Source organism: Camellia sinensis, chromosome 15 (assembly GCF_055761805.1).
Source record: "Camellia sinensis isolate YWXY chromosome 15, ASM5576180v1, whole genome shotgun sequence".
Taxonomy (NCBI): domain Eukaryota; kingdom Viridiplantae; phylum Streptophyta; class Magnoliopsida; order Ericales; family Theaceae; genus Camellia; species Camellia sinensis.
In genome coordinates this window covers 134,749,802-134,761,878 of record NC_138975.1, presented here as the reverse complement: position 1 = coordinate 134,761,878, position 12,077 = coordinate 134,749,802, and positions in this window count along the sequence as shown.

Below are 12,077 nucleotides of genomic sequence, written 5' to 3'. Positions count from 1 at the left end.
ACAGATTGTTAACAGACGGATCAAGAAACTGAGGAACAAAGAGATCCCGCTAGTGAAAGTTGACTAGCAGAACCATGGTGGCGTGTATGCCACCTGGGAGAGGGAAGATGACATGGCCAAACGATATCCTGAATTGTTTCCACTGAATCCTGTTTTCTTCCAGAATGATGGTAACTCGAGTTTAGAGGACTAAACTCTTTATAAGGAGGGGAGACTGTAACAACCCTCATACTGTTTACCGATTAATGACTGATTGATTACCGATAACCATCGATTACCGTTAAACTGAACTGATCATGACTGATAATTAAACTGATAAAAAGTACTGAACTGACTGACTGAAAACTGGAACTGATTTGACTGAGTATGTACGTTTGAATTGCATTCTATCTGTTGATTGTTTATTTGATCTGTTCGTATTTTAGTGTTTAAACTGCTAATTGAAGGCCTTATCGGCGGCCGAATCAGGAATTGATTGATGTTTTATGACCCTCATAATTAATGTGAATTTATGGTGTGTTTACCTGAAAACTGATTAGGTATGATTAAATTAGATTAAAATGAGTTAATTGCAAAGTTTGCCGTAATTACCGTTTTGCCACCGAGTGGCCCACTACCTAGTTATGCTAGAGCCTTGCACGCTTGACTCTAAACATCTCATAAGCTCCATTTCTTGCACACAAACCGACCATAGGGAGGCAAGAGTGAGAGATTGAGTTGTTCATCTTGAGTTCTTGAAGATTTGGCTTAGACAACTTGGAGAATTGAAGGTTGATTGTTGATTTGTGGTTCTACACTTGTAATTGAAGCTCTAGGTAAGAGAATTCAACCTTTATTGATGTGTTTGAGCTTGTTCTTACATGATCCATGTCAAAATTGAAGATTGAGCCATGTTTTAGTTCATACATGTTGATATAGAGCATAATTCATGCATGCATGTTTGAATTGTTGAGTTGTGAGTTGATTTCATGGTAAAATGGTACATGCATGTCCATGTTTTAAGAGTAGTCCATGTTTTCATCATGTTTTGGAATCAATTGGCTCACTAGAGCATGTTTTGAAGCTTCAAAATGATTTGAATTCATGCATGTTTGCATGTTCTTCTTGTTCATGAAAATGGTTTGAAATTGAGTTTGAATTAAACACCCTTGGGCTTTGATTTCTCAAATTGAGCTTTGAACCATGTTATTCTATGTGTTTGTAAGTGTTTTCCAGAAAATGGGCCCAAGAGGATTGGTTTTAATGCATTTGATTGTGAGTTTGAGCTTGGAGGTGCAATCTGGAATTCCCAGATTTTGCACTTACGCTCGAGCGGGGAAAGTAGCGCTCGAGCGTGGAATCCGAGCATCCAGCATCTCTCTGCACTGTTTTACAGTCCGCTCGAGCGGAGGATCGGGCGCTCGAGCGGAGTCATGTCTCAAGCTTGAGCGGGAGTCGAGCGGAGATTTCATCCATCCAGTACTTTTACAGTACGCTCGAGCGGGAAATGTTACGCTCGAGCGTGTACCTTTGTTGCATGACCGCTCGAGCGGGTAAACCTGCGCTCGAGCGGAACTCTGTTTTCCTGAAAATTCTGAAAATGCTTTTACGTGTACATCCTTGCATCCTCATCCCATTCTAGGCATTCTTAGGCCTAGTTTAAGACATCTTAATGAGGATATAGATGTAGAACACACCGAGGCATTAGGGACCAAGTTATTATCTTTCCCCAGCTGTATAGCTTAGTGTGTGTTCAATCTGTTAACTGTGTAGGGTTGGCGACTGGGGAGACACGCTCTAGCATACTGTAGCCCGAACTCTGTGAGTAACAATTGTGTAAAGATATGTTCAAATGATTATCTTCTGAATACTGAACTGAACTGTTTACTGAACTGACATTGCTTACTGAATGAATGTATGTCCTATATTCTGAACTGTATTATGGCATCCTTAGCACCTACTGTTTACTGTTACTGCGACAGAATTCTCTGTCGGTTCCCTCGTGGAACCACTACTGTTTACTGACTGATGGCCATCATTACTGTTCGGTCTTTAAGACCTACTGTTTACTGTACTGTTATGCTAATGGGTGTACCACATATGACTGTACTGACTGAATGACTGAATACTGTTTAAATGAACTGTTTTCATACTGTAAGGACATTCATTCTTAACCTCTTTACGCATTATGTTATTCACTGGGCTTTAGCTCACTGCTCATATATATATGTAGGTGTACAGGCACCAGACCGTGGCTAGAGGCGTCAGGGTTACTCCAGTTTTGTCAAGCCAGCCTATGTGCCTCACTGCGAGGTTCCGAGCCTATCGTGTCAAGGCTGAGGGGTGTTTTAAGACTCCCCCTTCTGTACTGTCTTACTGTTTTGTATAGACTGAATGTTTACCGTACTGTTATATAGTGTTGAGTCCCTAGTCTGAATGATTGTAAATATTGTACATACTGTTCCGTACTGTTTACGTATAAATGGATGAAAAGTCTTTTTGCATACAGACTGTCACAGCTCATTGGGCATTGTTTATTTACTGTTTTGGCTTCCGCCAGGCCCTGTACTCTGTTTTACTGTATTACTGTTCAGCAGGCCTTCGGTAATCTCGGATTACTGGCCGGTTACGGTGCTAAACCCATAGGGCCGGGTTTGGGTCGTGACACGAGCCAAGCAAGGATGGAACCCCAAAAATGTCGAAATCTAACTCTAATCGGGTCAAAGAGAAGATCTTGAAGAGCTTTATCTTTTTAATGAAGGCTTAAGGGTGTAGAGATCAAAGGATCCAAGTCAAAATGTAGAGAGAATGTGGGTTTTAGAGAGAGAGGCTCTTAACTTTAGGGTTTTGGGTGAAAAGATATGAAAAAGTGATGTAAAAAGTGCTTTTCATGATCTAATATACGCGCAGTCCGCTCGAGCAGAAGGTTTCACGCTCGAGCATCAGACACAAAGATTTGTTCCGCTTAAGCTTAAGAAGAGACCCGCTCGAGCGCAGAATGCACACCTCCAAAACTTTTGCAGACAACAGACCAACCGCTCGAGCTCAAAGAAGAACGCTCGAGCGCCCATCGACTCGAGCTTAGGAAACACCGCTCGAGCGTGAAAGACACTCCACCAGCACTTTTGCAAACGTGCAAAGTACTGAGGATTTGCAAATCCCGCTCGAGCGCCAGAAGGCCCGCTCGAGCGAAAGACTAAAATTCTAAGCAACAAGGTTTTGGACAAACAAGTAGCCAACTTGTTCCAAACGCAACCACAATAACCCAAAGGCTAATTTCAAAGATACACAAGGGAAGAAAGAGGTAAACGACAACATGAAAACATTGAACTCAAGTCCGAAACACCACAAGAATCGGGTCAAAACTGGAATCGCTATAGACCCGACAATTAAATCAATGACTCATCTACTCAATTCCTTTTCCAATTCCCTCACCGGTTCAATTTTCAAAATAATGACTAAGATATCCCAAGAAAGTATGTATAATAGAATTTCCATGCAGTTTTTTATGAAGTGTGTATACTAAAATTTTCCTTTCTAATTCATTTGAAAACATATAATGATATCCGCAATTAAAGTGGTTCAATTAGAAAATATAGAATGATATCTTGCAATTAAAGTGGCTCAAATTGGAATAGAATAATGGTATATGTATCAATTAGTGTATTAATTAATAATATGATATAATTTAAGTACTTTTTTATAATTGTAATTTGTATAATAATTGGAGTCAATAATAATATTATAACTAGTATTGATACATTAGTTAGTACACTAATTAATACATATAATACCACCGATTTGAATAACATCTTTATGGCTGATTCATATATTCCTCGGAATAACTGAACAGTCCAAATAATGCATCCATTGTCATTTCACATTTCTTCATTCATCTCATGTCATGCATACATTATAGAAATATTAATGATAGCGGCTCCCACAAAACACAACTTCATAATCTCAAAATGATCTAGATCATTCATGTCACTGTCAAAGATAGAAAGAAAAAAAAAATCAAACACATCAGTAGGGATCGTGGGAGTCCTCCTTTGTGGGGTCGCAAATAGAATCAAAAAATCTCTCTCTAAAACCTCTCTTAAAACCTCACCCCGGGCTGGCCGGCCACTGCCGCCAATGGCTATGGCGGTCGGCTAGCCCTGCTTCTTCTTTGTGTTTGTGTTTGATTTTTCTTTTTAATAAACTTGAATTCCCCATAGTTTTTCCCACCCATATGTGCTTTGTTTTGTTGCTGTGGATCTTTATTCTTGGTGTTTCGAAACATGGGTTAAAGTAGAGAAGAAGGAGGTAGGTGTTGGGTCGGCATAGAGGACGGTCCAGATTTGGTTAGGATATTCAATCAGGCGCTCCTATGCAAGTGGGAGCTTGAGGGGTGAACTCCGTTCAAATCTATGGAGGATTTTTGGCACTTTGTTTTGGAGGAAACATAGGTGTTGAAGATGATCTAGATTTGCTTAGGAACTTCATTCGTGCACTCCTTTGCAAGTGGGAGTTTGAGTGATGGATTCTATTCAGATCTATGGAGGTCGGCCATGGGAGGTGTGTTTGAGTGTTTGGCCAACGATGTTCCACCATGGGAGTTCCGGCCATTGATGTTTGAGTGTTTCGGCCAGTGGGTTGGTGGTTTGGGAAGCTTCGGCCATGCAGTGGCTGAAGCCCGGCGAAGGTGTCAGGCGTGGGAGAAGGCCGGCGGAAGGGTCAGGCGTCGAAGCTGCTAAACAGCAATGAAGGTTTTCTTCCCGCAGACCTCTTGTTTTTTGATGCTATGTATTAGTGGATAAAAAAGCTATGGAAAAAAATAAAAAATCAAGAGTGCTTTTTTGGGTTCAACAATGATTAAGACCCCCACAATCTCTTTTGGATCTCCATCATTGATGGTGTGGGCCCCACACATACATGAGTGGGTCCCACACATATATCAATGATGGAGATCCAAAAAGGGTTGTGGGCGTCTCTAAAAGTGGGGGTTTCAAGCATTTTTCTTTTAGGTTATTGAATGTCTGGTGTGTGTGGTTTGATGCTTTTTGTCTTTTTAGTTAAGTGCTTCTCAACTGTTGATTTTTGTCTTGTTTTGGGTTTCTTTTGTTAAAAATAAATAAATAAATTTGTAAGGTCGAGAGGTTAGTTGTATGAGTGCGAATAGCAGCAGTAAGAATATTTTGTACTGTTTAAATCTCTTTCAATACATTGCATCTTTCTATATTTTTAATTTATATTTGTAATAAAATTTTTACTTTGCTAACAAAAAAAAAAAATGCATACATTATAGAAGTAACAAATCAAAATAAATTTTTTTATTTCATCCAGAACCCATGGAACAAACAAAGGATAACTTCAAGGCACCCCATGATATATTATTTTATTTGGAGATTTATTTGAGAGATAAACTCTAAAATAAATTACTTGAACGAGCTTCATGTAAATTTAGATGTCTTTAATAACGGTAAGTATTTAGAAATTTATTTTATAGATATCGTGATTTCATGTAAATATTATTATTATTATTATTATTGGAGGAATGAAATTTTATCCATTCGATTTGAGCATATTGCCATCATGTCCATGGGGAGCAGGTCCAGGGTCACTTCCGATCGGCATTGCTTTAAGGCTTCTCAATAAATGATGATCTCTTTTCATATCTGCAACAACAACCATATATTGCCCAAAAACACAATAACCTAATTAAAACCCACACTGTTTGATATCAAAGCAAAATAGAATTCCAAAATACAATAATTATATATAATAGAATCTACCTAATATTTGATGCCCGAGAAATTTTTTTATTACTAGACATAAAATTAGTGAAATTATAATAATAAATACACGTGAAATTTGTTGTCTTTACATGTAGTGGTAAAAAATGGAGGCTTGGATCAGAAGTCTAATTTTCAAAATTTTGGGACAATTACTTTAAATTCTATTCTTTTTTTTGTACACAAGGACAACAACAATTTGAATAACCATAATACCTCTATCTATCCATTTATTTGCCAATGTGTCCACTTATCTATCTAATTTTACAATGGCTTTTATTCAAATAGTAGTTGGGAACAGCTAGCAAAGGTAATGGTGAGTAGCGATTGATAGTCATTTGTGAGAAAAAGAGAAAGTAGAAATAGAAAAAGAAAAAAATAAAGGAAAAAAAAAGTCATTCAAAACAATAATTTGTATTTCTCATCAATATATTTTATTAATCATGTTCTTGTAACCAAAACAAAACAAATGTTACACTTTATGCCATATATACGCATAAAAATGAACTTTTCATGAATTAACTAGTAAAATATCATAGCAGGAAATTAATTTATGTATGATGTAGAACAAAATTCTACCACAAGTAAATTAAATCAATATAATTGGCGCCTTGTATATAGACCTCACTTGTAAGTTAACTTTATGATTACTAGTGGTTAGCACATGCAATGCATGTGCAAGTTAAATAAATAAAATTAAAATTAAATATTTATTATGTATTGTGTACAAACAAATCAACGATCTCAACTTCAGGATACCAAAGTAGATGCTCACTCATATAATAAGAAAAATTAAAACAAATTATAAATTTTTTAGTACAACTTTTGATAATCTATATATATTATATAAAAACAAAAGTTCATAATTAAATAAACTCACTTTTTTTTTTTTATTATTAAACACATATTTAGCACGTCCTCAAAATTCGATTAACAAAAGAGATATGTCACATTGGTGCCTCAGTGGTGGTCCCTTCCTATGGATTAAATTAAGAATAATATTAGAAATCATGAAAAAAAATCATGAAATCCTTCATGAAGATTTTTCCTCCTTTGATTAGTGTGCGGTGTTTTCTTATATGTGTAATCTAATGGTAGAAAATCTATCATGATCATTTTCATTATATTTTTTTCATGATGCTTAGTATTACTCTTAAATTAAATCAAGTCAGCAACCTGTTATTCTAAAATTTGGACTCACAGACGTAATGATGACACCTCAAAGTCTTTCTTTTTTTTTATGAATATATAAAAAAATTAAAAAAAAAAAGAAGAGAGAGAGAGAGAGAGAGAGAGAGAGAGAGAGAGATACGTCCATGCTGAAAATATTTAAGTACGTATTTTACCTTTTTCCCCCAAAAACTAAAAAAGTCAACTACGTTATAATTTGAAATGCAACTAAGCATCATTAGTAACATCTTTTAAAACAAATAAATTCACGTGTGCTATGTTAAACACCTCCGAGTTATAATATTTATGAAGTTAATTATTACAAATATTATAATTAAATTATTTTTAATCATAATTAAAAAAAAATATTATAACCAAATCATTTTAAATCATAACCAAAATAATCAAAACTAACATCAGAATAAATCAAAACCGAATATCACAATCATAGTAAGTTCAATAAGTATACTTATAAGTGCAATCGAATATGCTGTATATATGATAAAGGATAAATTATACTCACCTTTCTTGAGATGTCTGATAATTACAAAAATCTCCCCTATAGTTTCAATAATTACAGAAATTATTTTTACTTTTGAAACTATCATTAAGATTCTCCCACCGTTAATTTTCTGTTAATTTATTTAATAGAATATGATGACATCATGCTGAGTCATGTACTATGCGTAAAAAAATTTCAAGATTGCCCTTATATATTCAAATATTAAATTTCACTCACCTCTCCTGAGATTTTACAAAAAAATTAATAAAGACCCATACATTATTTTAATAATGTTAGTAAACAAAATTATTACATTCTATACAATATTTTAAAATTTTCTAAATTGTTAAGACAAGTATATATATAGTAGAATAACCAAACATTACCTTATTTGAAAAAAAAAAAACCTTATACTAGATTAAATACAATCATTTATTTAAAAATTACGAAATAAAGTATAAAAGATGTTTTATTTTTTAAAAAGACCACCAATTTTATAAATAATTATTTTAAGAAATTAGAGTTTGAATAAAAATTTAAAAATACATATAGATATTTGATTTTTTTTTTCCATATGAAAATACAAATTTGGAGAAATTATCCCTCTCTTTCCATTTTCTTTGTTTTATTTCTTTCATTTTTCTTGCTATTTATTTTTTTCATAATATCACTACAATAACTAGCAACGCCATATAATTTATTATTATTATTATTATTATTATTTGTTCTTTTCTTATTTTTTTCATCATTTTTTCTCTTTCATCAATGTTAGCTAGCATCACCCGATACTATAGAAAGTTACGAAATATGAATAAAGACTCTTATATATTCAAATAGTAAATTCCACTCATCTCTCCTGAGGTTTTTCAAAAAATTAATAAAGACCTATACATTATTTTGATAATGTTAGTAAACAAAATTATTAAATTCTATACAATATTTTAAAAAAATCTAAATTGTTAAGACAAGCATATATATAGTAGAATAACCAAACATTACCTTATCTTGAAATAAAAAAATAAAAAAGAGCTAATAAATTGATCACCATTAAACCTTATACTAGATTAAATACAATCATTTATTTGAAAATTACGAAACAAAGTATTAAAGATATTTTATTTTTTAAAAAGACCACCAATTCTATAAATAATTATTTTAACAAATTAGAGTTTGAATAAAAATTTAAAAATACATATACATATTTGATTTTTTTTTTCCATATGAAAAATACATATTTGGAGAAATTATCCCTCTCTTTCCATTTTCTTTGTTTTATTTCTTTCATTTTTCTTGCTATTTATCTTTTCATAATATCACCACAACAAATAGCAACACCATATAATTTTATTATTATTATTATTATTTGTTCTCTTCTCTATTTTTTTTCGTCAATTTTTTTCATCATTTTTTCTCTTTCATCACTGGTAGCTAGCATCACCCAATACTATGGAAACTTACGAAATATGAATTTTTCTTTTGTTTTGAAAACATATTTGTGTATTAAATTTTTTTAAGAAAAATAAACATAATAACATTTCATATTTATACTAAAAAAAATTGACTTATAAAAATTACCAAATGTTACCTCATAAATATATTAAAGAAAAAATTATCATTTTTTCTTTTCACAATCCTATATTATTCTCAAATTTTAATCATCATTATAAAAATAAGTCAATATTTCTCACATTGATAATAAAATTTTTTAAAATAAATATGAAAGTGAAAAAATATCTAATCACGTTACAATAAATTAAAATTAGATGATAGATAATGAAAGATAAAGAAATTATTTGAGAATAATAAACTATTTAAATTTATCCTGTCATACATTAATTAAAATAGAATTTTACTTGAAGAAATAAGTTATTTAAAAATAATAAAATACTCGAATAATTTGTTATTTATTACATCTAAAATCTATATCTCCATCTTTGTCTCTTTCATTTGAATTATTTTTATTAAATTAAATCTCAAAATTAATTCAAATAAGAAACATGGATATTCTTTTTTAATTTCATTAATGGTTGATTTATTTTATTTTTTAAACTGATAAAAGTTGAAAACTTATAGTAGAAAAAAAAATACAAAGTCAAGGAAATACAAAAAAAAAAATTGTGAGAAATAAAATGATAATTTAATATATAGGTAAATTACAATTAAATGGTATTAAGTGTAAAGAGTATTATGATCATTTGCACAACCAAGTTAACACCGTTTGGCTTAAATTAACGGAAGAAGAGAATTCTGACAATGTCAGAAAAAGTAAAGAAGGTTTATGTAATTATTGAAACTACAAGGGAGATTCATGTAATTGTCAGAAACCTCAGGGAACATGAGTGTAACTTACCTTATGATAAATGAAAAATACTAAAGATGTACATAAAAAATGCATGAAAGGGAAACACTATGGTACACATCTTTATCATATGCACCTCATAACTAAAAAAAAAAAAAATTACATAACTTTATACTTTCTGAGTCATAACTAAACTAAAAAGAAAATGTCATAACCAAACACAACATGAGGTATAACTAAAGAGCACATAAGTCATAACTAAAATGATACCATAACTAAAGAAAAAAATTAATCATAACTAAATAATAAAATGACATAATTAAGAGTGCTTGTAGTACACCATTTCCAAGCGGTGTACGTCAAAATTTCCCATATATATATACTGATACATGTAAATTGTAATCAAACTCATATGGTCCTCTTCAGATCAAAAAAACAAAAAAGACTCACATGGTCCTCCTGGAATGTGGTCTTTAATGGGTTGATATGGAATTTGTGCTTCTACACCTTTGGCCATGGATGGAATCATCATCAGCTGAAATGAGATTAATAGGACAATACAAAGGACAATGGGGGTCTTCTTGTGAACCATTTCAGTAATATCACTACTGATTTCCTCAGACTACTAGGGCATTGTTAATTATATGCTCTGCTCATCGTCATTATTATATAGGAAATGTACATATGAAATCACAATTAATGCAACTCTACAAAAGTCTTAACCAAAGAATGGGTTATAACTTACAGTATAATATATGGAAAATTTTACTATACACATTCTTTATCATATGTATCCTTAAATTATATTTTTTTTTCTTTAATTATGATTAATTTTCTTCTTTAATTATGACTCACGAAATTTTTAATTATGTTTTATGTTTTGTTTGCTAATGACTCATTTTTTAAAAAATTATGATTAAAAAAAGTATGAAATTGTGCCTTTTTTCAGTTCCAAGGTGCCAATACACACCCTATAGAAGTGCGTATCATAGTCTTCTCATAATATAACAAGTAAAAGTTATGGAAACCCTTTGGTACGTTCATTTTTTCTATTTTTTTGACCCTCCCTTTGGTACGTTCAATTAATTACTACTACTACTAAGACCAGTCGTGATGTGATCCATTTTATTTTCTCTACCCAATGGGTGGACGATTCTACAATTCTACTTTCATCGTTATTTGAAAAAAAATAAAAATATTAAAAAATAAAAAATCGTGGTGCACTGCCATAATAAGGGTCGGTGTCGCACCGGGCTGAGGTGTAAAAATGGAGTTCAAGCTCTCCGCGTACAAAGTTTAGCAGGCTCAAGCTGGCCCAGTCAAAATTTTAAGTCCAAAGCTCGCTCTACTAATAACTACCGGTGATTTGTTGTAAAAATGGAGTCCAAGCTCCCTATAAGCCTAGTCTAGAAGACTTTTTTTAACAGGTTTAACCTGATGAACAAGTCAAAACCTTAAGTTTTCGCCCTTCTCTACCGACTTCGCCCAATGAAGATCACGGCCAGGCCAATGGGCTCGCAAGCTGGCCTGGCCCAATGGGTAGAGATTAAGGCCTCATTCTTAGGCTTTTCCAATATCCCCAACATAGACAAGTCTTTGTAGGATCATTGACCGGTCATTTTACAACACTTAAAAAAATAAAGGGCAAATTACATATACCCCCTTTGAAGTTTGGCTAAATTATAGATATCCCCTGAGGTTTGAGAAATTACAAATTCTCCCCTGAATGCTATATTTGCATAACAAATTAGGGGCTAATTTGTTATGAAATATAAATCTCATGGGACAAATTGTTATGAAAATACAAACCTCAGAGGGCGGGATGTAATTTTCGAAACCTCAGGGGAGTATCTGTAATTTAGTTAAACCTCGAGGGAGGTATATATAATTTGCCCAAAAATAATTTATACCATATATAAGTTATAATATGTGGTAACTAAATCGTTTTCTATAGCGATTCCGGTATTCCCTTTACTGTTCTGTTGCATTCCGGACTCGGTTCCGTGGAGTTGGTAGTTGTGTTTACCTTGTTGTCGTCCTTTAATTCCATTTGATTGAGTTTTAGGATGTGTTGGACATGTTTCGAGCAGGTGGGTTGAGCATTGGTCTAATTTCTTGTTGCCAGGTTTTTGGCCTTTCCGCTCGAGCGGGTCGTCTAGCGCTCGAGCGGAGATTGCACACTCCCAGTATTTTCGTTGTCTGCAAAACTCCTGCAGGTGTGATTTCTATACTCGAGCGGGTCGCGCTCGAGCGGGCTCGTTGGCGCTCGAGCGGGTAGTACATTTTTTGTGTAAGTTCTGGGAGGGAGAAATCTACGCTCGAGCGGACTGATTTTCGCGCTCGAGCGGAT